The sequence below is a fragment of the Electrona antarctica genome (genome assembly GCF_951216825.1).
Source record: "Electrona antarctica genome assembly, chromosome: 12".
In the NCBI taxonomy this organism is placed as follows: domain Eukaryota; kingdom Metazoa; phylum Chordata; class Actinopteri; order Myctophiformes; family Myctophidae; genus Electrona; species Electrona antarctica.
In genome coordinates, this window is record NC_136793.1 from 19,392,604 (window position 1) to 19,418,626 (window position 26,023).

Genomic DNA, 26,023 nt, shown 5'->3' on the forward strand with positions numbered 1-26,023 from the left:
CTAAAATATTTGGTGCAGAAGAGATCCAAGTAGCCAGAACCCAACCAAGCACCTTGCCTCTAAAGTAGTTTATCTGATGTTTCTATTCAATGTAAAACATATTTTATTTAAGTTTCTATTTGACAAATACAAAGAAATAAACACAAATCAGTTCTGTAACTCCCTTACAAGTCACTCACTTCAAATGGAACTCAATTTGTTTCCATTTTACACTCTCATAGCTAAATGATCTTAGGGTCCAAGATATATAAATTATGTCAAATGGGAGTTTGTGGCCTAATGTATATCAAACTGGGGCCCTTGAAATTAAAATGGTTGAGAATCACTGGTTGGTGTACAATCAATTTCCCTAAATAGGAAAGAAACTAAACATGGCAGCCGCAACTGACAGCATGACTGTTCTAAACTGAGAAAGGTCACACAAAGCCACTCCAAGCTGTGCACATTAAACTGTATTTGTAGCAACGTGTCACGACCGGAGCCTCTGCATTGTTCAGTGGTTACTGTGTCAGTTATCCCTCACTGTGACCTGCTTCAGATGGGATTCACACACTGTCAGTTATCCCTCACTGTGACCTGCTTCAGATGGGATTCACACACTGTCAGTTATCCCTCACTGTGACCTGCTTCAGATGGGATTCACACTGTCAGTTATCCCTCACTGTGACCTGCTTCAGATGGGATTCACACTGTCAGTTATCCCTCACTGTGACCTGCTTCAGATGGGATTCACACAGGCTCATTTTGACACGCACCATTGACGTCATCACAGTCAGAAAGGATGAGTATGTCTCAATTAAAGGTATATTCAGTGATTTCGCTTCATTCAAATATCACTTATTTTTTCTTTTTATTTGGATAATCCTCCCTACTATAGAGTGTGCTGACCATATAAGGAGTTCCTCCCTGTCCCCAGTGAGCCCCTGGGGTCAAAAAACCCTAGTTTCAGTTTTGGTGGCGGGTGGCAAAGCCTTCATCCAATCAGGATGAGAGGGGCCTTCCTCCAATCATGTGTGGGGGCGGGCCTTGGTGCACATGCTGTTGCACCTCCCCCCACTGTAGAGCGTGTGCATGTTCACATTTTGTTACCGGGGCGGACTGGGTGGTTTTCCAAATCACCCAAATCACTGAATGCTCCTTTAACTTCGGAATGTCCCCCAATATCCAATGAAGATTTGAAGGTACATTATATAACTTATGTAGTGAGGAGGGTGAACATTGAGAGTGAAATCGGAGGGAAAAATGTAAGATGCTGAAAAATATTCCAGTCTTTATATTTCAGAAATTACTGAGGAATTTATTTGAAATTGTATGTACTTGTGAGCACAGGAAATGTACTTTTAAAGTTTAACCAATTCTAACCTTGATGGTTATAGGCTATAGTGTACCACACATTCAACAGTTTTTACTGAAATAAGCCACAAAGTTCAATGGAAAGTCCATTTCTCAACTTTGGGAAAATATTAATACCAATATTAATACTATAAGGACGGGACAGTTAAACGGTTAACCATTTAACCGGAATGTGTGTCATTAACAGTTTGCCTGGAATTAAGTCATATAAAAGTAAATCAAATATTAACATAATATGAATGGAACAAATCACTTAAATATTCTATATTTGTTAAAGAATTGTTTTGCAATACCCAATACCGAAAATAAAGAAAACACATTTTAAGAGAAGTAAACAACCTTACAGAATGAGATACAGACTATTAGGTCTACTGTATGTGTGGATAGTTGTAACATACATTACAATACATGTTTTAGGCCCTATTTGAACTATCCATCCAAATATCCATCCCTACAAATTATGTGCAGTGCAATTATATGAATCACAGATATATTTAAACTTGAAGTTGACACGATTATCATGAAGTGTACTGTAATCAAAATGTCCTTTAACAGCATAGTGCATCAAACTATTCTATAGGTCTACAGGCCAAAGACAGCCATTACAAAAGGAGTTTATAGAATATTACTGGATCAGACAAGCACACGTGAAAAGCTCCTTCCCATGATACCCAGTGAAAAATATTGAGGTAACCTCTTCATGTCATTGTGAAATCCTAGAATTGTTGTCCAAGTGTTTCTGTGTCCAAGTACACAGAAACACTTTTTGTGCCTTTGAACTCCTCACTTGACACCTCATACCCCCACTCCACAAATAATGAATCCACTTTAAGCTTGCAATCGCTGTCAAGTTCATTTCTCGGAAAATGGATAGGCTACTAGGTTTGCACCATGCCCTTTCCATGAGAAGAGATTGCAAAAGACTTTCAAATAAATGCCAGGGGGGCGTCCAGGTGGTGCAGTGGTATAGTTCCTGTCCAGTGTCCACCACTGTGGGTTAAAATAATTACCCACAGTTCATAGCGTTACCCTGGAATGAGGGGAATCCTCCAAACACCATTTAAGTATGCAAATTAGTCATGAATCTTGGTCAGAAATTTCAGAATGTCAACAATAATGCGTTATCACGGTTCTGAAAAGGTAGACGGAATGGAAGATATATCTTCTATCTATAAATGCGCCAAGTCTCTGTGTGTACGTACGTACGTACGTACGTACGTACGTACGTACGTACGTACGTACGTACTGTATGTCTGTAATCTATGTAACTCGGGACCCGTTCGCCCCACCGACTTCAAATTTGACACATGCGTTCCACACCACCACAGGGAGTGCACTGGACAGGGCCCAAATTATATCTCCATATATGGACCTGGCCTGTTCTGACATAACACTGACACAAAAGCCTTTGTGCAGGCTCTGGACAGGACCTAAATTAGATCTCCATATATGGAGCTGGCCTGTTCTGACATCACAATGAAGTTCTGACATCGGCATAGACTCCATATTTGGGCATGCCTGAAAAATAACTCCATATATGGGCATAAAAGGGACAGACATAATAACTGAGTGGGGCATGCATTTCCAACAATATGCACATGAAAACATGTAGGTACATAAACTGCGTAGTATGTACTTAAGGAAATTATGCATATCAATTATATGCATGATTGAATATTTCTGGATTCTTGGTTTGTCTCATGCTAAAATCCGCTGGCATAATTATTATTTTTATTGTTGTCAAACTAAGCTCTGTAAATTAGTTTTTGTTTTGTTTTGTTTGTAACTAAGAAAGTTACTCTTCAAATAGGTAACCGTTAGGCATACTAAAGCCTCGGCTTCAGCCTACACCTTTTCGGTCACTTCTGTATGTTTAAAGCACTGACTGTATGTAAATAAGGACAATAAGAGTTTTAAGTGCTGTCCCATTGCTTTTACTACAATGTGGAGCCCTTGCAGCTTCTCGCTTTCAAGCACTTACCAGCTGACGTCACTTACGTTAGTGAGGGTGCGGGGCTTGAGGAATTGGGCCATTGGCTCCAACATTGGAGCCAATCTAGGAAGTAGAGGTTCTTGACACTGGTGATGTCACCTGTATCAGAGTAAACACATGTCGTCGTCCCTTTCTTTTAACACAACTCCATCAAATAATGATGTGTAAGTTTGAAATGGATCATTCATAATCTTAAAGAATCCACTTGTGTAACTTTGAAATGATGTAATAATGATGCCAAAAGCATGATTTTACAAGAAAGAAAGAATGAAAGAAAGAACTGTAAATTCTACCTCATGGAAAGCCACCATTTGGTTTGGCAATATATCAACAGGAAGCTTATATTTGTCATATTACAACGTTAATCTTTCGTGAAAGGGTGACCAACATACTATACCAAACAGGAAAGCCCTTCCATAGACATTTATTTAACATGGGCACTTCTATCCCTGATAAAATTACTTGTTTGAGTTGCCGTAGACCAGACCTACTTATTAATCTGCCTGAAATGCCACTGCATCAGTGGTGTGAACTGCCGCGTCACAAGCAACAGTCTGCATTGGACATGCTGCTGCGCTTTCCACCCACTGATGGGGGGCCCTGATGAACGATACAGACCATCATCATCTTTGTCAACCCCCATCCCAACTCCCCTCTCAAATACCGCCTGCTCTGTGTCATCACTGCCCAGTGCCCACCTCTTGTCAAGCAGACACATTCAGAAGTGGCAACATGCAGTCATTTGATGACTCATGAGACAATTTTGACAGCCGAGGCACACAGTAAAATCCTACAAATGTAAACAAATGGACCTTTAAGGTAAGGTTCAAATGTAACCCATGTATATGCACGTATGCACACATTACACACACACACGTGTGTACCAAGGACACAGGCTGTGACTGCACATATCTTGTTAAAACACGCTTTCCAACTTAAGTCAGAGACAGGTAGCGCGAGGCAAAAAGAACCGACGAAAGAACTGCAGAGGCAGCCAGACGGGAATACAAACGAGCTTGCCAGTCAGTTCTACTCACCTTGGTGTCATGTAGTGTGCCACCTCGCTCTCAAGGCAGAAGGTGGGAAGATGATGTGTGTGATGAGAGGAAACACACACACACGTAGGTCGCACAGACGAATGTTGGAAAACGGGAAAGATGGACACAGCAATAAAACGGGGACGAGCACGTGATTGACAGGAGACGAGATGAGGAGGGGAGAGGGGAGTTAGGAGACCGCGGCAGAGTGAGAGAAGAGGTGGAGTGGGGGTGCGCAGCAAATGGAATCAGCAGGTTGTGGTGGTGTTGTGTGTGTGAGAGAGAGAGAGAGAGAGAGAGAGAGAGAGAGAGAGAGAGAGAGAGAGAGAGAGAGAGAGAGCGAGAGAGAGAGAGAGAGAGAGAGCGAGAGATAGAGAGAGAGCGAGAGAGAGAGCGCAGCACAGCCATCCAAGTCTAGACTGCCTCTTAAAGAAAAGCAGTCCGCATCTGCATCACAGCACATGGCGGCCAATGACAAAGCGTCAGATGGCTGGGGTGTACCACTGACTGGTTGGCTGTGTGCAGGGAGGATGGGCATACAGGAGGGGTGGCAGCCAATAGCTGCCGAGGAAGATAGCCAAGGGAGTGGGGGGAAATCAGGCACAGAGGTGTACCAGTGTCAGTGTTTGTGCGTATGTACGCATCACAGCAAGAAAAGGCATGCAGTGAGACCAAGGGCATTCAGAGCACTCTGCCGTCAACTTATTATTTCAGTGTGCAACTGCGTTAAACACTTAGGAGTTATTGGTGGATGGATAAAATAAGCACATTTGGAGAGCTTACATGTTGATGCACCTGTTAAGCGCAACGCCAACAGAATAAGCGGAGAGTCCTTGGGGAAAGGTCTGGATTGCACAACCCTTTGTGATGCAAGGTTACTACGAGGTATTAAAACAGTGAAAATGTTGGTGTCATTCATTTCCCATTATTACCAACACACAGGACTGTTGCACATCAGTGCAATATCCATTACTTGGCTTGAGGCCACCTCTTTAGTTTCTCCCTCAGTTACAATTGCCCCTCTTTCAAAGAGAACATGAACAGTGTGCCTTTATCCAGCTTGGTCTGAGCAGACAGACAGGCACTGACGGTGGCTCTCTCAACAACACAATGGAGTAGAAGACGCTGGTATCTCTCAGCAAGCTCATCTCTGAGAAAATACACATGCAAGGCAAGAGTGCAGGCTCTCTCTCTCCATTTCTCTTACAGCAGTTGTTCACATCTGCTTAACAACAGGCAACGATGCTTTAGCCACGGGTAGAGGACTATGCTGCAGTATTATTGACTTACTATAACACAGAATGGGCTTTCCTTAAATGAGTTGGATAAACAAAAAGAAGAAAGAAAGTTTTTGATGTAAAACATTATGCATTTGCGTGTGTATGATGCAAAAAAGAAAGAAAATTAACTAGTATCCCCCCCCCCAAAAAAAAACATATGGAAAGCTAACACCACATTCTACCTCACAAATTCTGCAAATTCTCGTGTCAGGTTAAGACAAACACGCTTTTAACAATAACATCACTCATAGGTGCATTACGGAGGCTCACGCTTGATTCTGAGAAGGAGGGGGGGATTTGAAAATTCACAAATCACAATGGACAGAGGTCTCAGTTTGCATTTGTTGAATGCCTGTGGCTTTCTCCTGTTTTCTTTCACTCTCTCGCCCCTCTCTCCCTGCCATGCCTGCTCTAAACATCCTATCTGCGTCAACTGCACCTGCTGCTTCCAACTATTTTACACAGCAGGGGGGCGGGGCACCACACACACACACACACACACACACACACACACACACACACACACACACACACACACACACACACACACACACACACACACACACACACACACACACACACACACACACACACACACACACACACACACACACACACACACACACACACACACACACACACACACACACACACACACACACACACACACAGGGGGTCCCTGAAGAATGACAACAGTGTTCAAAGAGCATGTCACTCAGCACTAATGTGTTGCTCATAGTTTATAAGGGTTTGTTATATTTCGCTGCATGCGGTGTTGTGCATGGGAAATAGATCTACAAGCTCACAACGTGTCACATTGTGATTCATTGAGACCTTATACGCAAGCAAGTATAAGCAGGCTTTATAAGACACACTATGCATGCATAAGCAGATGCACGCCATTTCCATAAACCCTCTCATACGTTCTAGTATCCTGTCATCTCTAGCCACGAGCCTGCCCTGCTGCACTAAGTCAGCTTATCAGGCAGTGAGCCTTATAAATCCTTCACACAGGCTTTACATTACTGATTCCTGATCGATGGCTTCAATTCAGTCAAAGGTCTATTTTATTCAAGCATACAGACAATCAACAAATACTATAAATGAAATTTGGGACTGTTACTAATTTGTTTACTAATGTAGGCATTTCATTTGCAGAGAGAACTAGAAAAAGTGCCCTTCTGGGCACAGGTTTCCACCAGGAAGATAGGAGTGTGTGTGTGATGTTTGGCAAAATGTTTAGGAGCAATATAAACTTCCAGGCAAAGGTTTTTCCTTGGCCTCTAGGGAGTTGGCATACAAAGTTATCCACAGATCCGTGCAGTTAGAGGTAAAACACTTTTGGGCACTGGCACTTGGGAAATTGAGCACTCCTGCAAACTTTGGAAGCCAATCTTAGCCAATCAGGATGGAGTCTGAGAAATCTGAAAGACACATTTCGTTGAATGGCTCTAGAGAGACTGTGTACCAATTTGCGTGATGTTTGGACAAAATCTGTAGGTGTACTGTCCAAAAACTTGTTTTGCACAAAGCGGCCTCCTGGTGGCGCTATAACAGGCCGTTCTGGAAATTTTGGGGCAGAGGTTCATTGTTGGCATCCAGGGAGTTTGTGTGCAAAATTTGGCATCGACTGGGTTAACGGTGCCGGAGATTAGCTGTTCACGGACGGAGTGCAAAACATACTCTCTCCCCATGCCTTCGGTGGAGACAATAAAAAGATAAACTTAGTAGAACTCTCTTCTCATTATAGAAATAAAATGAATTACCAGAAAGTAACAGCTGGAACACAAGACACAAAACTGGAACTTAGCTCTAATTCAATTAGGACAATGCAACTTCCCAGACAATCCTTATGGCATTGTGTTTTTACCTAGAAGAAGAGACCTTGAAGTCAAATTGTCTGTGATAAAAGATTAGGCAGGGAAGTCAACAAAATATTGTGTTGTTCTAAGCCTCAAAACGTATCAAATTATGAAATTGCACAGCAAAAAGCATGCCGTTTTGCAACGATAATATCAATTTAGGCAGTCAAAGAATCAGGATTTACGAGTGCACTTCCGATAAGCACAAGCCATATTATATTACAATAGTAAATTGTACAAATACAAACAATGGTCAGTTATTAAAGGTGCAGTAAGTGATATTATTTTGTTAAAATTAGTGTTATACAGCTCTATATTGTGATAGTAATCATTTGCTATAGAGTGTTTGTTCAGTAAAAGGGCTCTCCCCTTCTCTCCGGCTCTTCAGTAAACAGAAAAAGTGTGCCAGGATGCCAATTTTATCCAATCAGGAGAGTGAACTCATACAACATACTGCATTAACAAGTGAAATTGGTAGTGATGACAATGAAATGAGCAGACAAAATTGGAACATAAAATTGCAGCCGATGAATGGGCACTCTCTTGATTGGATGAAATTGGCAAGTTTGGCAACCCACCTATTTCACCCATTTTCTGTTCATCAAAGAGCTAGACCGGCGGGGGGAGACCCCTGCAAGTTGTAACTGAATAGCAATTACTAGTATCAGAATATAGAGGGTTTTTTTGGCCTTGCCGTCTGTGCACTTAGGTTCCAATGCCAATGGCATTGGAACCTAAGTGCAGAAAATTTCATCAATGTCATGCGTCACGCATGACATTGATGACATTTTCTGCATGTCACTCCCCATCTCTCTGTCCCCATTCCCCGTCTATATACTGCATACTATCAATAAAAATCTTAAAAAAATTAAAACAAAATCACTTACACTACCTTTAAAAAAGGCTACAAGTCAGTAGACCAGACACTGAACACGAAATAACCTTTAAACTAACTGGTTCAGTTTCACCTCAAGCATTCAGCCAGTCATACCCAATCTTCAGTAAAAGGCAATGATAACAAGAATGGACAAATTACAGTCATGCACAGTCTGCTGCTTGAATGTCCCTAGTGGCTTAGACTTTAGCTAGTGCAAAGTTGCAAACAAAGAAGCCACATTACAACAACAACAAACTATTGAACCCCCTCTGGCATTTTGGTGTTGTTGGGTAAGCATTATATTTAAATACTACTAATTAATACTCTTAAGGTCATCTCTCATGTGAGATTGGCAAGCTTTCAGCTCCTTCCAGAAGTGTTGAAGTGTCAATAAAACAACGTGTACCTATTGGTATGACAGTGGCGTGGACATCTATTGAAGTGTCTTGAGAAACGGGTACATGTGACTTGCATTTGTGGATGTGTGTGGTAGGTAGATTATTCCCAAATAGTGTACTTATGTATAGGGTTATTAATCAGAAACAGATGATAATCAGTAAGTATACATATGAGATCGGGAATTCTGATAAAAACATCCAATGATGCCAACAAGACTAGGACAGACCCGATACAGCTGGGCCATTTGTGAAACATTGGTGGGCTTTTCATTTATAAACTACAAAAAGTGCCAGTCTTGGCAAAGGTCTCCAGGCCAGGTCAAGTTATTGTGGCCTCCTGGTGACGCTATGAAGGCCAATGTGAAAAGGGTGCCATTTCTTCTTACGCCTTTGATGGCAATTGGATGATTTGAAGCATTTTGTTCCAAATACCGGTATGTGTTTAGCAAAAATCCAATCCATTGAGCTATAACAGGCCAATGTGAAAAGGGTGGGATTTATTCCTCAGCCTAGTAGGAAAGTGTGTGAAAACATAAATTGCACGCTACGTTCATGATTTGAGTTTTTTTTGTTCAAAACGGGCCAATCCTGCAAACTTTGGCAGCCAATGTTAGCCAATTGGGATGGAATATGAAATATCGGACAGATCCGTCTTGAGCACATGACTATAGAAATACTGTGTAACGATGTCAGGGTTTTTTGGACAGAATCTGGAGGAGTAATATAAAAAAATACGTTTACAAAAGTCGGCCTCCTGGTGGCCTGTTGCTATGGAGAGGGACGTCTGGAACACTCTGGTGGAGCTGTTGCCCCCGCAACTAGACTACGGATAAGCACATGTGAAAAATGCAGTTCAATGGTTTTTCCTTGGTCTCTAGGGAGTGTGCAAAGCAAAGCAAAAAAGCAAAGTTACTATATTTACCCAGGGTAACTGGACTAAGCATCAGATACTTGTTTACAGCCAGGCCCTGCTCATAGAACATTTCATGGTAGTGGTTCAATGCCTTGCTCAAGGGCACTTCAGCGGTGGTAATTTGAACGTGCCGGTCCGGGGATACGAACTGGCGACCTTCCGGTATCAAGACCGCTCCGCAAACCGTTCGGCCACCGCTGCCACTCCACGCGCATGCAACGTTTCACGCAGATCGGTGCATTTACAGGTAAAAATATGAAAATCAGCCTCATGGTAGAGCTATAACAGGCCGTTGTGGAACATTTGGGGCAGAGGTTGGTCGTTGGCATCCAGGGAGTGTGTGTGCAAAGTTTGGCATTGACCGTGTTAACGGTGCCGGAGATTAGCTGGTAACGGACGGACAGACACACAGACGGAGTGCAAAACATACTCTCCCCATGCCGTCGGCCTGGTGGAGACAATGATGGATAAAGTAAATGCAGACACTTGTAACTTTGCTTTAGCATAGCTTAATCCCATAACCAAAAAACCTGAACATCATTCAGGTTTTTGTGTCATCCCCATAGATTTCAAGATTTGGTCATGCCAGTAGATAATACAGAGTGACTGAAACCAAAGAAATGAGTGCATTGCATTCCGTAGATTGTAGAAAATATGTGTTTGTGTGGAGTGTTTTGCAAGTAGCATTTGCTCTTTCGTCTTGGGCACATTCTTGCCCTGCTACTCCATGCTATGTGTCCATTTAAATAATGATAATGTATTGATTGAGGATGGGGAAAAACTTTCATCCAGTTAGTCAAGTTGAAAGATTGGACGTGGACATGTAAGTGGAAGGTCTGAGTTGATTGATTGAACTGTACCCATTCTACAAACTGTGAAAATAAATTTCAAACGAAAGTACAGGTCAATACAAAAACTGATGAGGATAAAACCAGAAAAAAGCACTAAGACTTGTTTACATTAAATCAGGGTCCCCGGCCCCATTTTCAATTCATCAGAACATTTAACGACATACATGTATATACAACTATACATGTATATACAACTATACAAGTCTACTTTTTTAACCAATTATGACCCATATAATTATGCCCCATATAATTATTAATTGTATGACAAATGGCTAAAACAGCCAATCTACGTAGGCTACTGGATCACAGTAATTATTTTTAAACTTGCCCAAAATAGGGACGCACACCAGGGTTAATGTTAACAAAAGTACTGGAAAAGGAACCTCAAATATCCCTACCTCCGTTTCGCCATTCTGGATAGCAATCATCTGGTGGGTTGGCTGGCCTCACCATAATCATTTATTGGGTAATGTGGGTGCAGTTATTGGAGAGTGCATTAAAAACAAAACAAGCCGCAGAGTCTATTAGAATGAGGGTCAAAAGAGAAGTTGTGGGAAAATTAATTGTAGTTTGGCGTTTCCTGATAAGAGAGGTGATTCATTGGTTCACTGTGGTGGTTAAGATGTTTAGTTTGTGTGAGACAATGCATGGATTTGTTTCAGTTGAACCACAATAAAGGGAACATCTCTGTTATTACATGTTATGTGTGTTTGAGTATTTTTGTGGCTTGAGTTAGTGAGTGAAATAGAGAGTGAGAAAGCTATCTAAGCTGGATCTAGCGGCCCGCTCCCGTTTCTAATCCTGGCTTCTAGCACATGACCGGCTAACAGCATTACGGACTGCCTTTGATTAGGGTTGCTGTTGTGCACCCCTATTGGGGGACAATGGTCATATGGGAGCCTATGTATGCGACCACCACTTTGCTGGAATGCCAGGGCAAGAAAACCATCTGAGGCACATACAGTACACACTCACACACAGGCTTAGCACTGTCCACGAGCTTGCTGCCTATAGTGTACCGTAGTGCACACGTCGCTCAATAGAGGGATGAGGCCTGTCGGATTATGCCTACGAGTCACTGAGTCAGCGGATTACCTTCAGACTGTTATTCTAGGTGAAAATGCAGATTAATGCTCAAAAATGTGTCAGCTAGCATTAGCTGTGGCTAAGGGTCCACAGAGGGACTGACTAGAGCAGTCACAATATAGGAGGGAATTTCACACGACAACTACAGCAGCTTGCAAATGCGACTCATTATTAATCATACTGTAACAAGGGTGGCTCGTGCACATGTATTTCTTATAAATAATATAACATTATGAGAGCAGAGTCAATTTAATTTGCATACAATGGAAAGATATGACATCTTCAAGATACATTTAATATGGAATCCTGTGAATTCCCCCCCCCCCCCCTAAAACATGATCAGGTACTATGATTATACTAGGGGGGAAAAAAACAAAAAAAAGTGTGCAGAAAGTGTTATGTTTTTATGTGGCCAGCCGCCACACACACACCAGTTCATTAAGTATGCCTGGTTTTCAGGTGGGTGGGGATCCACCTGAACTGAAGCCGCACCCACAGCTGTTGTTGTAGGGATCCGAATGCAATTCCGACGGAGCATTAGTCAGACATGCGGGAACAACGGTCGGACTACCTCTCTAACTAAGTACTGTACCCTGCAGCCGTTAGGGGAGGGGATGATATTGTGATGTCACTAACGTGGTGTATTTCGATTGGGCCTTTTGACTCAAAGGCTTTCAGCTTTCAGAAAGAAACTAAAAATACACAGGGAAGACATATTTCAATATTCTAACCACACCTGGGAGTCTATTAGAGCAATGTTAACTCCATAAACACCTAAAAAACTGAAAAAGTACAAAAATCATGGCACTCCAACTGTAAAGAAGTGAATATTCAGCCCTCAGCTAGCACTGGTGGAGGAAATGTTATTCAGCAATTGGGCGCTCTGATTGGCCGTTATGAGCCTGAGCCTTATCGACAATCGGTCAAGCATTCTGTGTGAGCCCCCAATCAATTAAATAGTTTTAGCTTAGGAAAGATTCCACACCCAAATTCTTTCATTGGTCCTTGTGGTATAGTGATAATGTCAATAGTTTTAAGAGTCTGTCATCCTAGGTTTGTTTCCAATTCCCACAAGGGAATTATTCTTTTTAATACAAAAATATGTTAACATTTAAAGTGAACACAAGTAAGACACACACACACACACACGCCATGTTTAACCCATTAAAACTGGGAAAGCATCCGTGTAATTTTAGATTTGTGTTGGCTATTCAAAATGAGCAGATATAGAATAGCAGATAGATATCTGCCGAAAATTTGAGAACTACAGATTAAGAAGGCTTTTGTAGAATCGGCCTCAGGTCTCAATAGGTTAACGGTCCTACTACTCCAGTCTAATTCAAAATATAATATAATATATAAAGTACAAGCCACAGATATTACTCATCAAGTCAGGCCACTTGTGATCCATAATATTCCGTATTGTTCAATAAAGAGCCGTATTAATCAATCCTATTTGAGCCTGAATTTCACTGTATTTTATACATCTCATCCTCAATGAGTGTAGTGGGGCTGTTGGAGCAGGTGGAAGCTGACATTCAGGCACAGACAGGAATCAAACAACTCTTTACTGAACAATTTGGAATATATTAGAACACAAGCTGGCCTGACACAACAGGTAACATTTGTGGCTTGAGGATAAGCACCTTTATTTTGAATGGAACTTGTGTGTGCAGTGGATATTGGGGAGGGTTGTGCGGTGACAGATATACAAATGTAAGTGTATCTGCAGCCAAAAAAATCTCAGTCAGTCTTCTAAGACTTCTGCGCAGATATTTCAGATCTTCCCTCCAGGAAAGATATTTCAGAAATGTTCATACAAATGTTCGTATAACAATGAATGAATTAAAAAACAGGGGTATAAGGCCTAACAAAATAATAGTTTGGTCTCCGGTTGGCTGTCATTTTTGGGCTGAGTCGGTAGGGAATTTATTTTATTATATATATTTATTTTTTTGCGGGAAGGATGGGTAGCAAGGAATTTATTTTATTATTTTTTATTTTTCCCTACGGCAATGATGGATAGGCTTCTTTTTTAATAACTTCAGTATTTTGAGTATAGCTAGCTAGTGCTACAGGTTAAAAGACAAAAAACATATCTAACGTTAGCTAGCTAGCTCACACACACACCACAGTAGAGCTCTTCACAGGTAAAAAAAAAAAAATGGTTCCGAAATTAATGTGTGACATTTCACCGATTCCGACCCGTTCCGAGATTTCTTTCACCGAGTCCAACCGAGATCCGATTATTTCCGACATTCCGAGAGACCCGGCCCAGCCAGGCATATATAAAGACCTTTTTGGTCTGACTCGGTCGGATTTTGACTTTTTCTTTTTTTTACCAAATGCCAATAAAATCATCTGGGTCGCGCACATTTAATAGAGTCGGTCGGCAACCGGAGACAAAAGTATTATTTTGTTCGGCCTAATGGGACAACCATGGAAGATGCATGCAGCAGGTTTTGTGTTAGTCAGCTAATTACCCAACCCACAAGGGTGTGTGAGTCTACTCAAACTATCATTGATCTCATTCTGACCTCAGACAAACCCAAGATCTCCAAGAAAGGCATTATTGCATGCAGGCTTAGCGATCATTTTATAATATTCTGTACCCGCAAAAAACTAAAACTAAAGACCGGCTGTCACAAAACAGTCATATCTAGGAACCTCAAAACCTACTCTAGCGAGGCCTTGAACCTTGAACTGGAGTGTCTGATTGGTCCGATGAGCTCAGGAGCTCACTAGTCGAAGAATCACTGAATTTACACCAGTACTAAACAACATGGCTCCCCTTGAGAACCATCAGGGTCAAAACCCGCTCGGAGCCATGGATACATCCGGACAGACTGACTGCAATGAAAGCCAGAGACAAGAAATGCTCTGAATTTCTAAAATGCAAGTCAAAGCTTGCCAAGCGCTTCGACAGTGATCTCCAAGCTCAGCTGGGCAACCTAAAAGCCCAACGAAACAAACTAAAACTGTATTGTAATTGCCATGACCAAATCTGCAAAAAGAAACTTTATCAATGATGAAGCAGAGGAAAACAAAAACAATCCTCGGGAGCTCTGGAAGCTACTCAACCACCAACTAGGCTGCAGCCAGAAACTGAAAACAAGGTTTGCAAACATCAACATAAAATCGAACGACACTCTCATCACTGACAAGCTTGATGTGGCCAACTACTTACCTCTTTACAAACACAGCAACAACTCTGGTTAACAAAAAGATACCCATGTACCGTCTAAATACTTTATGTCAACGAAGTCCACACTCACAACACCAGAGGGAGTTCAACAAACCACGTGCAACCCAGATTCGGCTCAAACAAGAAGGGATTAAAATAAATTAATTTTGCTCCTATGCCACTAAAATGTAGAACGTCCTACCAACAGCCATTAAGACATGTGAATCCCTTGACTCCTTCAAAACCGCTCTCAAAGAGCACCTACGGACGACTGCAATTCGAAGCTGGCCCCTTTTTTTTGTCAAATAGGTTTTTATTGAGAACAGATTATAAATTGTTACACAAACATGGTATGAAATACATTTTTCTTTTATAGAAAACAAAAAGAAAAAAGTTAGACAAAAAAGAAAGAACCCTCAACCCTCCCACCCATACTGCTCAGTGACACCGCATACTATAGAATAAAATAGTAAGATGATGAAATGCTCATGGAAAACATCTGAAAAGAAAATGGCGTACAGTCAACCATATCAGTGGTTATATCCCTTTAAGAGAAGGGATATGTTTTTTTTTTAAAAAGGGGGATCTTAGACTAAAACTAGAAAAAGTGCCCTTCTGGGCACAGGTCTCCACCAGGAGGATAGGACTGTGTGAGATGTTTGGCAAAATGTTTAGGATTAATATAAACATGTTTTTGAGGCATTTTGTTCCAAAAATGTGTTTTGCAAAAATCAACCTGTTGGTGGTGCAGTTTTAGGTAAAAAATTTGAAAAGCTGCCTCATGGTGGCGCTATAACAGGCTGTTCTGTAAAATGTGGGGCAGAGGTTCATCGTTGGCATCCAGGGAGTGTGTGTGCAAAGTTTGGCATCGACCGGGTTAACGGTGCCGGAGATTAGCTGGTAACAGACGGACGGAAGGACGGACGGACACACACACGGACACACACACGGAGTGCAAAACATACTCTCTCCCCATGCCTTCGGCCTGGTGGAGACAATGACGCTAAAAATGTTAATATATAAATGTTCTTCACTCTAGATGGCACTTAAGTCTATGAATGGACTATTACAGAAGCTCTCAGTTTGGAACCATTCATGTTTGTCAAAGGGGGCTTTAAAACAGTCTAGGCATTAAATAAATCTGTGCAAGTTTTCTCAGCATGAACGTAGCATGAACAAGACATTTGATTTTCCAGGTGTAAAGTAGTCTATGAAAATGAAAGACAACTTTGATATAAAATAGTATCCACTGACTACTTTGCATTAAGAGGTATTCTTGAAGCCGATATTATGGACATCCATTTCAATCACAGTCATCGTTGTTGAGGCTATAGTGTCCAAGTGCTGCTGTGGCAGCATGCTGCGCTCTGAGGGAAACCCACTGTGACAGGTGGTCTGCTTGTGTTCCGGGTACTGCTGCGAAGGGACGGGGAGTTTTACGAGCAAGTCATCTTTAATCGTGTGAGACCAAATCATTTCATTATGAGTTTTCCACCCATCACTTCCAGTCACAACAGCATGGTGCCACGGCAGAAGAATCACATAGGGGTGCAGCCAGTGACCCCCTTCACAGGGCCGTAAGCCTGATTTATACTGTACGTAGTCGTATGACAGTGTCCCACGCCCAAAATAGCCAATGTAGCTCACACAAGCAGCTTGTAGATCTGCTATTTTAGGCTCTGCACACGACAGAGTATGAATTATTAGTCTTTTATTATACTTATTCAGCCACATTTGGCACCAAGTGCCCTGAGGGGCTCTATCCATGTATGCAGGGTCTAGCAAATAAAGCATTCCATGCTTTATTTAGCAGAACTAAAGGGAGTTTGTTAAATGACAACCAATCTTCGGCACCCTAGGCTGCAATGCCACGTTCACTGCCTGGATTTCACTAACCTTTGAAGAACGACCGCGCCGACATCATTGTTTCTTTTCATGAAAACCGCTTTAAAACCGGTGTAATCGCTTGTCGTAGTGTTGAAAAATAATCCAAAGTAGCGATCACAACAACAGAGCGGATAGAGCGGAGGAGGAACGTCGTTTCCCAGAACGACGGTCGTTTTTCCGATGACGTCATCAAAACACGCCACCTATCCCACTCTGTACGATGGAAACCATGCAAGTCTTAAAACGGGGAGAGAAGCTGTTCTGCAATCAATTAACTTGTGTAACTCGTGAATGGGGAGGAAAGTGTTAAAAAGTTTCAAATCTAAATTCTGGATTTAGGGAATTGTAATTTGTGACACTATCTAATATGCTTCTTCCATACTTCATGGGCAGATAATGGCATTATGAGAATTTTTTGATGTAGGCTAGATGAATGGTGCTGTGTTTTGAAGTATTTGAAGGTCAGAAAATATCAGTTTGTGTCAATGTACATTTTGTTGACTTTAGCTCAGACCCGCCTCTCAAGCTCTGTGAGTGTGCGTGGGCGTGCACTGTCACTCTGTGAACACGTGGCAAGTTCTATGAAGATGTCAACACCTGGTCAGTGCCTGGTACCCTGGGGATTTTAAAATAAATAGAATTATTGGCTTCCATAACTTCTTTGCCTGGCATTTGCCCTGGTATATTACCTCTTCTTGGGAATATGAGAGTTTATTCTACACTTGCCCCATCATTTCCCCAAGGTCTGTGGTGTCGAATAGTAATTGTGAAAAATATACCAGTGGAAGATTAGACGGAATGTAAAATTGGTCTAAAACAAAGCTCATCGGATGGTCATTGAAAACAAAGATGGCTGCCAATAGTGTTATATAGACGTATTCATGGTTTAATGACAGCACCGACTGTAGTTATGATTGGAGTATGGTTACAGTACAACCGTTGTGTGTCATCAGGTCTGATTTCAGAAATGGTGAGAAAACAGATGGTTGCCTTATTCCACAAGTCAGCAAAACAAACTCAGAATCTTTACATGTTCAGCCCTGACTAAATGTTTCGATGTCAGTTACATCTACGTAAGCAATGACCTGAAGATATAACTGACAATCACATTGAAACGTTGTCATTCCCGCCTGGCTTGCACCCTGCTCTATTCAAGAAAAGGCTCCAATTGTCCGAGTTGCTCCAGTGCTTTCTTTTTATCCTGAGATACACCGGACCAGCCTGATTTTGGCTTCCTGAATAAAAAAAACTGACCCTCAAAACTGACCCTCATGAGCACTGAAACACAGCAAAAATGTGGCATCACCACATAAAATTTGAATGAATAAAGAAATAAATCGATAGGCTGTTCAACTCACTAAAGTCTGACAGGACAATCCACGGTAGAGAATGAATAGTTTGAAGTGAAAGGCAATAACATGATTTATTTAAATCGGTGAAAAGCGATTCGGCTGTGCAATGCAGCAATATGACATAATCGATGCCTAAATATAATTATACCTGTATATAATATATAATTATAATACAAGTAAGACGCGCAAACGCGGGAATCGAACGCAGCTCGTAAATTGCAATAACAACAACAACAATTAGAATAAATTACGTACTTTAAGGTTTTTTTTAAAGTTTAAGTGTTTTTTTAAGTTCTTTTTTTTTAGTGTGTGTGTATGTGTTTTTTTTAAACGTTTTTTTTAAAGTTTAAGTTGTGTGTGTGTGTGTGTGTGTGTGTGTATGTGTGTGTGTGTGTTTTGTGTGTGATACAGCTGCGCCCTCTGTTGGCGGGCCGGTGGTGTTACAGCGTGACACACACACAGACACACAGACAGTTTAGGCCAGCTTCTATAGTTAGTGCTCACTGCGTTCGCAACTATATACTGTATAATATAATTCTAAATACAATATGTTGTTCAGTATATCCTACTGCTTGTATTGACTGATCAAATAATTTGCCATGTTGTACAGTAATATAGAAAAGTGTGATGCCTTGCAATGCATAGTAGAATCGAATCCTGGTGAATCGTAATGTAATTGAATTGTGAGGGCAGTGCCAAACTGCCAATGCACCCCTATAATAGCTTATACCTTAAATTCATGTCATCTTGATCACCCCCCGCTACCTGCTAGTACTGTCAGACCCCACTAGATACATTCCCTGAGTGACAACCCACAATCCCCTCTTGTGAGGTGTCACATATCCACCACTCGCTCCGTTGCTAAAGGCCGAGGGGATGTGGAATGATTGGGATAGAAATAGCAGTGTCACATGAGGCTGTCCAGTGACTAGTAGCCAGCCAGTTGCTCGTCCTTACATGGAACCCAGCCCCTTTCACACACTCCCAGACCAAACGCCACCCGTAGAGTGAACACCTATTGGCCTACGCAAAACTCCATGGGATCTTCATTCATCAGACTGTTCACACACCCTTCAGTCCCATGCTGCATGGTGCTGTGACATGAGATCTACAAGCACACGTGCACACACACCTGTTCAAACAACCCAACCTACACTAGCTTAGAAACACTTCTTCCCACCTTTGTCAATAAAAAAGGGCAAAAAAGGCATCCCACCTTTTCCTAATCTTTGAAATCAAACAAAATCAAACAGTAAATGAATCATAAAATATGGTTGGTATAAATGATAAGATAAAATCGTATACATGCTTAACAAATCCTTATCCAGTTAGCAGCACTCCTATAGTTGCCTGCATGTTTAATCACAGAAGAAACAGGCTTATCTAATGTTCACTGATTTGCTATTCTCTCCCTACGAACAAAAAGATCTACAGTTTGTAGGTCCTTATAGGGGGAGATTTACAGTTGGCAGCAGGGTGGTTTTGTTTCCCCCCCCCCCCCCCCCCAACACAAACTAACAGAGACACAATTTCCATGGTCTGAGTGGATGATCCCAAAAGCTCACCATGCCTCAGTCTTTCCCTTTAATAGCACTTTACCCTCAGGAATTTTCCAAAACCCCAATGCAACCCCAGGTCAAAGCAGAATAATGAGTCAATAATATTAAGAGGCAAAAGGCAAGTCTCTCCCTAAAGCAATCTAGTCGACAGTGAGAGATAGTGTGAGAGACAGAGAGAGAGGCAGAGAGTGATAACTAGAGGTCGTCTAAAATGGATTTGTTACTGCAGATACCAGTTCTGATATTTTGGATATCTGGAAGGCCGATATCCATAATTAATGTAGAGAACGCAATGCATTCAGTAACGGGATCCGATTACACCGTTTGCAGATATGCTTTTCATTATAAGAAGGCATCATCATCATCATACTATAATTCACTCAATGTCTGTCAATGTCTGAATAAATTAATGTCTGTCTGTCTGAATGAATGTCTGAAACACTGTCGCAGCTCCTCACCGGCTGCACTAATCACTCCGACTTTTCACACAGGCATTGACCATAATATTATGGAGGTCTTAACTTAGCCCTGACTGCTGGGCGAGCGCTGGCGCTTTGGCATGGGGGTCAGATCAACATGGAATGAATTCTGTACTGGCCATATAAGGAGCATGTCTTGAGTGTACAGGGTTTGATGAGGTCAGATCAACATATGGAATGTCAGAACAGGTCAGCTCCATACAGTATATGGAGATCTAAGGGTGGTAGCGGGGACATTCTCTTGAGTGTACAGGGTTTGATGAGGGCCCAGGTAGGGCCTTAATTTTCGGGCCTGTTGAGAACTCTAGTTTTCGCCGGCTGCACTAATAACTTTGGGGCAGCCCCATCTAAAGTTGAATGGACCTTGGATGTCTGATCAGCACAACGGACAGCGATGTCATCTTTGAGAAAAGAGCCAGAGAAGATCGTAATTATAACAGTAGTCTACGCATGCGCGAGCGCGTTCCGTGCATGCAGGGCCTGCGGGGGTGAGCATGGCGTTGCCTGGCAACCGACTCAGGGCTAAAGGTTGGTTTTTAAAGGTGCCGTTTCAGATCCATATAAAGCGATATAAAATTATGTATAATCGCAGACAATAGATTGCTATTAAAACGTATATAATGTATGTCAACAGCAGACAAAGCGCAGTTTGTACTCTCCTCTCAACGGCACATGATAATGCAAATGCAAGTCATTAATATTCCGACTTTTAGCACACAAATGAACGTGAACAAACTCAACCCAGGGTTATTTGGAAATAAGTAAATTTTCTTTCGCAGATATGCTTCCAATACCGAATCACCAGTTATTGTTTTTTCCCCACGCAAGATTAAAACATTTTTTTTTTTTTTATCTACGGAGTACCTACTGAAGATATATATTTGCCCAATATTAGTTAGCCTAAGCCTACATCATGGCACGGTAACTACAACACCTAGAATCACTCAAAGGGATGCCTGTAACCTTCCACTCCTCTTTACATTCCATTTGTTTGCTCCATTCTGTTTGCCTCAATTCTTGAGTGACAGATTGGTGGTTAAACACAAGATCTGTGTGTGGGAATGTGATAATCAACATAGCTCGGGTTTGCAGCAAAAACATGGATTAAGGAACTCTGGACGGAGCAGACATGAGAAACAGTTTCACTCACTCACTCACACACACACACAAGCATGAAGATCCCTGCTGTCCGTCTGTGACCTATCATGTGATGTTGCCATGGCGGAGAAGGCCTCAGACAACAGTGTGATTGTGTTCCGAGGGTGAGGTGGGCCGATCGGCGACAGACTGTTCTGACTGTGGCACTGCCAACCCTGGTGCCAAACTGCCCTGCCTCCCACAGAGAGACAGACACACCCACTGGCAGACAGGCCAGCCTGCACAGGGGCCCTAGCTACCGTCATGGAAACCAGTACAGGCTCTAGTGCGTTTCCATATTGGCTTCTTTATTTTTCTACATCAGCAAGATCAAGGTCATTTTTGCTTCTAGGTGTTGAGCATATTCATCCTCCATCTTATGATTATTAGCTGAGCCACCACTAAACAGTGACTGGAAAACAACATAATGATGAGCCAGACACTATGTCTGTATATCAATCTGTCTGGAAATGTGTCCACCAGAGGGTGCTGCAGCTCAACTATGTCCACCTCTACATTACAATTCAGGCATTTAGCAGACGCTAAATGCGGGGGTCTACTCAAGCTTTTGTGAACACCCCAGAGCGTTTTTAAGTTGCTTGATTTAGTATTTACTATTTTATATTCGTTTTAGCCGCCCACCCCCTTCCTATACAAACCCATTGTAACTTCAAAATGACTGATAGTGTTTTTAACTTTTTTCAAATTAGTCTAATTATTTTTTATATTTTTAGGGGGGAAATAAATATATGAAAAAGGTAATTAAAATAAACACGGACCCTCACGTATTAGAAGCACAATATCAGTCACACAAACCCACGATGGGTGTTTTCAATGAATCTATCAGGATTCAAATGGAGTTTCAAGGTACAATGGGTTTGTATAGGCTTCTAAAATGTATATCAAAATACAAAATTGAGCAATTTAAAAACTGTCCGGGGTGTACTGTTCACAAAAGCCTGGGTGGACGATAAAATGAGTATATGAACAAAACATTTTTGGAAAGTTGAAATATCCCTTTAAAAGTTGATGCCCCATTTGTAAACTTTCTTTTATATCAGAGTTCAGGAGTGAAAAGGGGCACATCAAGCTTATGCTGACAAAATCTGACTTGAACCATTTGGTCAATATAAGGTGCTTTGAGCGCATAAAGAAAGTCGCTTTGCTGTGTCTTTCCAACACGAGTCACTTTCTTCTGATGGGGATACTTAAATCATTATTAATGTCCACTGTACTGACTCATAGCAGGCCAAAAGTTTAACGGGTGTAATATTTTTAGGGAGGATAAATGTCTGATTAAATTCCCCTGCAAATGTCCAATTTTCTTGTAACAGAGTTCAAAGTTGCCTGTTCAGACCTAAAGCAAAGCTGGCCCAAAGCAATACAGATTCTGGTGGTTTAGGAGAGGTCCTGTTTTGAGCAGTCATCAAAACAATTCTAATTGGATGCCAAGTGGCACTGCATAGGAAATGTTGTGTATGTGCAGCTGTGCCCAAACAGAAATGCAGGCATTCCATCTCACTTGTTGGAAAGCATCAGTTGAGGTCTCACTTCATGAAAACTGTCAATTGCCAACACAATGACCTAATCGAGCAAAACACCTGAGAGTTTAGCACAGTATTCATTAGCCAAGACTTAAATCACTATCTGCACAATGCTTTTTAAGGTGTCATTTTCAAACCCTTTTTTGTTACACTGGCTTCACTGAGACTACATCCGATTAGTTAGGCCTGGAAAAATAGCATAAAATGCTTGATCTCTCTGAAAAACTTGATTGTTTTTCAGAGAGATTACAAGTCAGTAGGGACAGGTCAAAGTACAGTCAAAAGCTCAAATGAATCGGTACAACCAAACGCAAAATAGGAAGAAACAAAAAAAATATTTTGTCACATTTTTCTGTGCTCAGACATAGTAGCATCACAAGAGTGTCTTGCTGGACGCAAACAGATTCCGTCTGTCATGTGTTCTGCAAAGCAAACAACTGCATACAATGCAAGTAGACAATGACACTAAAGAGATGTTTTTCTCAATGACTATGGAATGGAATAAAAGCAAAATACAATCTTATGACTGAACTATTTTGTTAGGCCAGGACCTAATCTGTGATTTGTGAAACAGGAGCCTGTTTTGTCCTAAACAATTAACACACTTGTTGTAAAAAGAGGCAATATTCTAAACCCATGTTGCTGATGTTCTACATACAGCCAACCACATGAAGAAATCACAGATTGAAGCTTGAACCATTGCTTTTATGAAATATCTGAGACCATTCATGTTTATGGAAGATGCTTCTGATGAAAATAACTGATAACCGAAAATAGCCAATCTACAAGCCTACATCGTTGTGAGCTTGTAGATCTGCTATTTCCGACTGAGAACTTTAATCCATGCAATAACTACTGTACCGTCCGGTTTGTTTTTAGTTTCTACAAGTTGTGCATGTGTAAATAATTCTAAAATATTGAGATGACATGCACGCTAATCCCAATACATTTAATTACTTCTAAAACCTGCTTGTTAAGGCACAAGTGCCATTGCGTTACCCAACATACATGGCTCAGTGAGCTTCTCCTGTGAAGCTCCTGTGCAAACTGCAGAACTGATGAATAGAATGCCAACGGCAACACTAGTCAGGTTATATAATGTCTCCCTCAAGTAATTATGTAGGTAATATATACAGAATGCGAAGAGAATCAAGAGATTGATCCCCTTTCTGGGGCAATCAAAGCATAAAAGGTTGATTAAAAGACGGAAGTATTTAGATTGCTTATCTTATAATAAGCATGTCATATCTATATAGCCTTTGTTTGGCGAGACTAGACAGACATCCCCAGTCCTATTCTGTACTTGGGGGCCCTATAATAGCTATTATACAAAAAACTCATACAATATGATGGAAATAAAATTAAATACTGTACATAGCAGTTAAAGACATTAGTGTTCTTCTATTTATTATCAATTAACCCAACTTCCCCACTGTGTCTGTTTGTCTGGTAAATTCTGCAAATGTATACTATATGGAGACTCAGGCTTCCTTTTTTTACTATAATTAAAGGCTATTCAAAAAAAATCGAAAAGTTTATAGATTTTTATTGTATTTTTTTTTTTAAGACTTTTGGTATGCTGGGGTTAATGTGTTTAATATAACTACTACCAAGTACTCAATATTGTGACAATGGCGGGAGTTAAGCCCACAGTCTACTCTGGACATTAAAAGCCCTCCCTGGGGGTCTTTAGTTAACAGACATGATGGGTGATGAACTGAGGCACATTGTGTGATGGGTGGTCGTGCTGTGTACCACTGCGCAGGCCCAGTCCGTCGACTCCGTCTGCTAGGCTACTACAGAATATCGGAGTAATCGGACGCAAGGAAAGCACAACAGAAATGGACTCGCGTGATTTTTTTAGGTATTCTTACGCGACCATCATTGTACCCCCCCCCCCCCCCCCCCAATGGTCGCTCAAGCGTTGGCTCGTAACTAAGGACATAGTAAGGACAAGATGACAACAAACCATTCAGAATGGTGGGTCACCCGGGGGACAAATGTATCCCACTACTAGTCACGCACGTGTAAAACACGACCCCTTCGTGTGTGTGTGACTGTGTGTATTAATGTGTCGTGTCACTCGTGTGGGTGTGTGTGTGTATGTATGAGCACTCGCAACATTGTTTCACATCAAATTGTCATCATGTTACTTTGATGTGCGCAGCGCAGCGTAAACCATGATGCATGTATGTTGACGCATGTTGTCCGCTGTGATTCTTAATTCACTGTACACTGTGTACAGAGCTGCAGTACCGACGGTGTCGCTTGTCAAAAAAAGAGCAGATCTACCAGCTGACGACGAAGCGTCGCATTCGCATATTAGCTTGTAGATCCGTTCCTTTTGCCAAGCGACGGAGTACATAAATTAAGCTTTTCTCACCGAGGGAAATGGTTAAAGGCTTTTCACTTACCAGTGAAATTTGGAGAGCAGAAAACGTGCCCGTCGCTCCCTCCGTGTGCCCACGCTCACAACACTGTCTGGCTTCCCGTCGGAACGCTTCCTTCCCGTGGTCGTCGCCTCGTGGACTTCAATGGGTCTGTCGAAAATGTCAAGAAGATTCCAACACTCCCCTCCCGAGAGCTCGCCTCGAACGATTCACCAGCGTCAACCCACTGGATACAATCATACAAACTGGAAGCCCACGTCGTCAAGTGGGCTGAATTAAACATTTGACTTCCGGTCAGTGGACTTCAATATAAGTCCAAGTTTATAAGAATTTTTACTAGTTTTAACTTGTCTTAACGGTTTGTTAAAACACACATAATATTATTTATCTTTATTTTATTTGTACAATTATTTTTTCCAAAATGAGGAAAAGTATAGGCCTACAGAACTTACATAACTTAATTCGTAACTGTTACCTTATAATCTTCAATATGTCCTGCCTAAAACAAGAACATTTGTGCAGTCAGTTGGCCTTGGTCTACAAGCTTCAGAACCACATACAAGGCAGATACTGTCTATTTGTGATTAAGCCCTGTTTGCCCCAATATAAATATAAAGACGTAAAAAAATCAAAACTTCATGGTTATTGTTTTTGACGAAAGGCATAGGCTACAGGGCCAAATAGCCTACAGTACGTTGAGTCAACACCAGGAACACCATACAGACTACAAGAAATACAAAATGTGGTGAAACTATAGTGTCTGCAGATCATTCTCTTCCAGATCAACTGAACACTGTCTATGGATATACAACTGTACATGTACCAGGACGGACCACTGCCC

At 41.5% G+C, this 26,023-nt stretch overlaps 1 protein-coding gene across 2 annotated transcripts in view; it reads right to left on the reverse strand.

Annotated features, from left to right (window-relative positions):
• Window positions 1-25,441, reverse strand: part of slc20a2 (solute carrier family 20 member 2) — a 53,263-nt gene extending 27,822 nt beyond the window's left edge. Inside the window, exon 1 of one of the 2 annotated variants that reach the window (XM_079516739.1) lies at window positions 25,207-25,441. The gene's annotated coding sequence lies outside the window, so the exon portion shown is untranslated. Of the gene's footprint in view, window positions 1-4,383; window positions 4,560-25,206 lie in introns of those variants that run through there. The other variant, XM_079516740.1, reaches the window with a different exon arrangement.
• Between the last annotated feature and the right edge of the window lie 582 nt (window positions 25,442-26,023).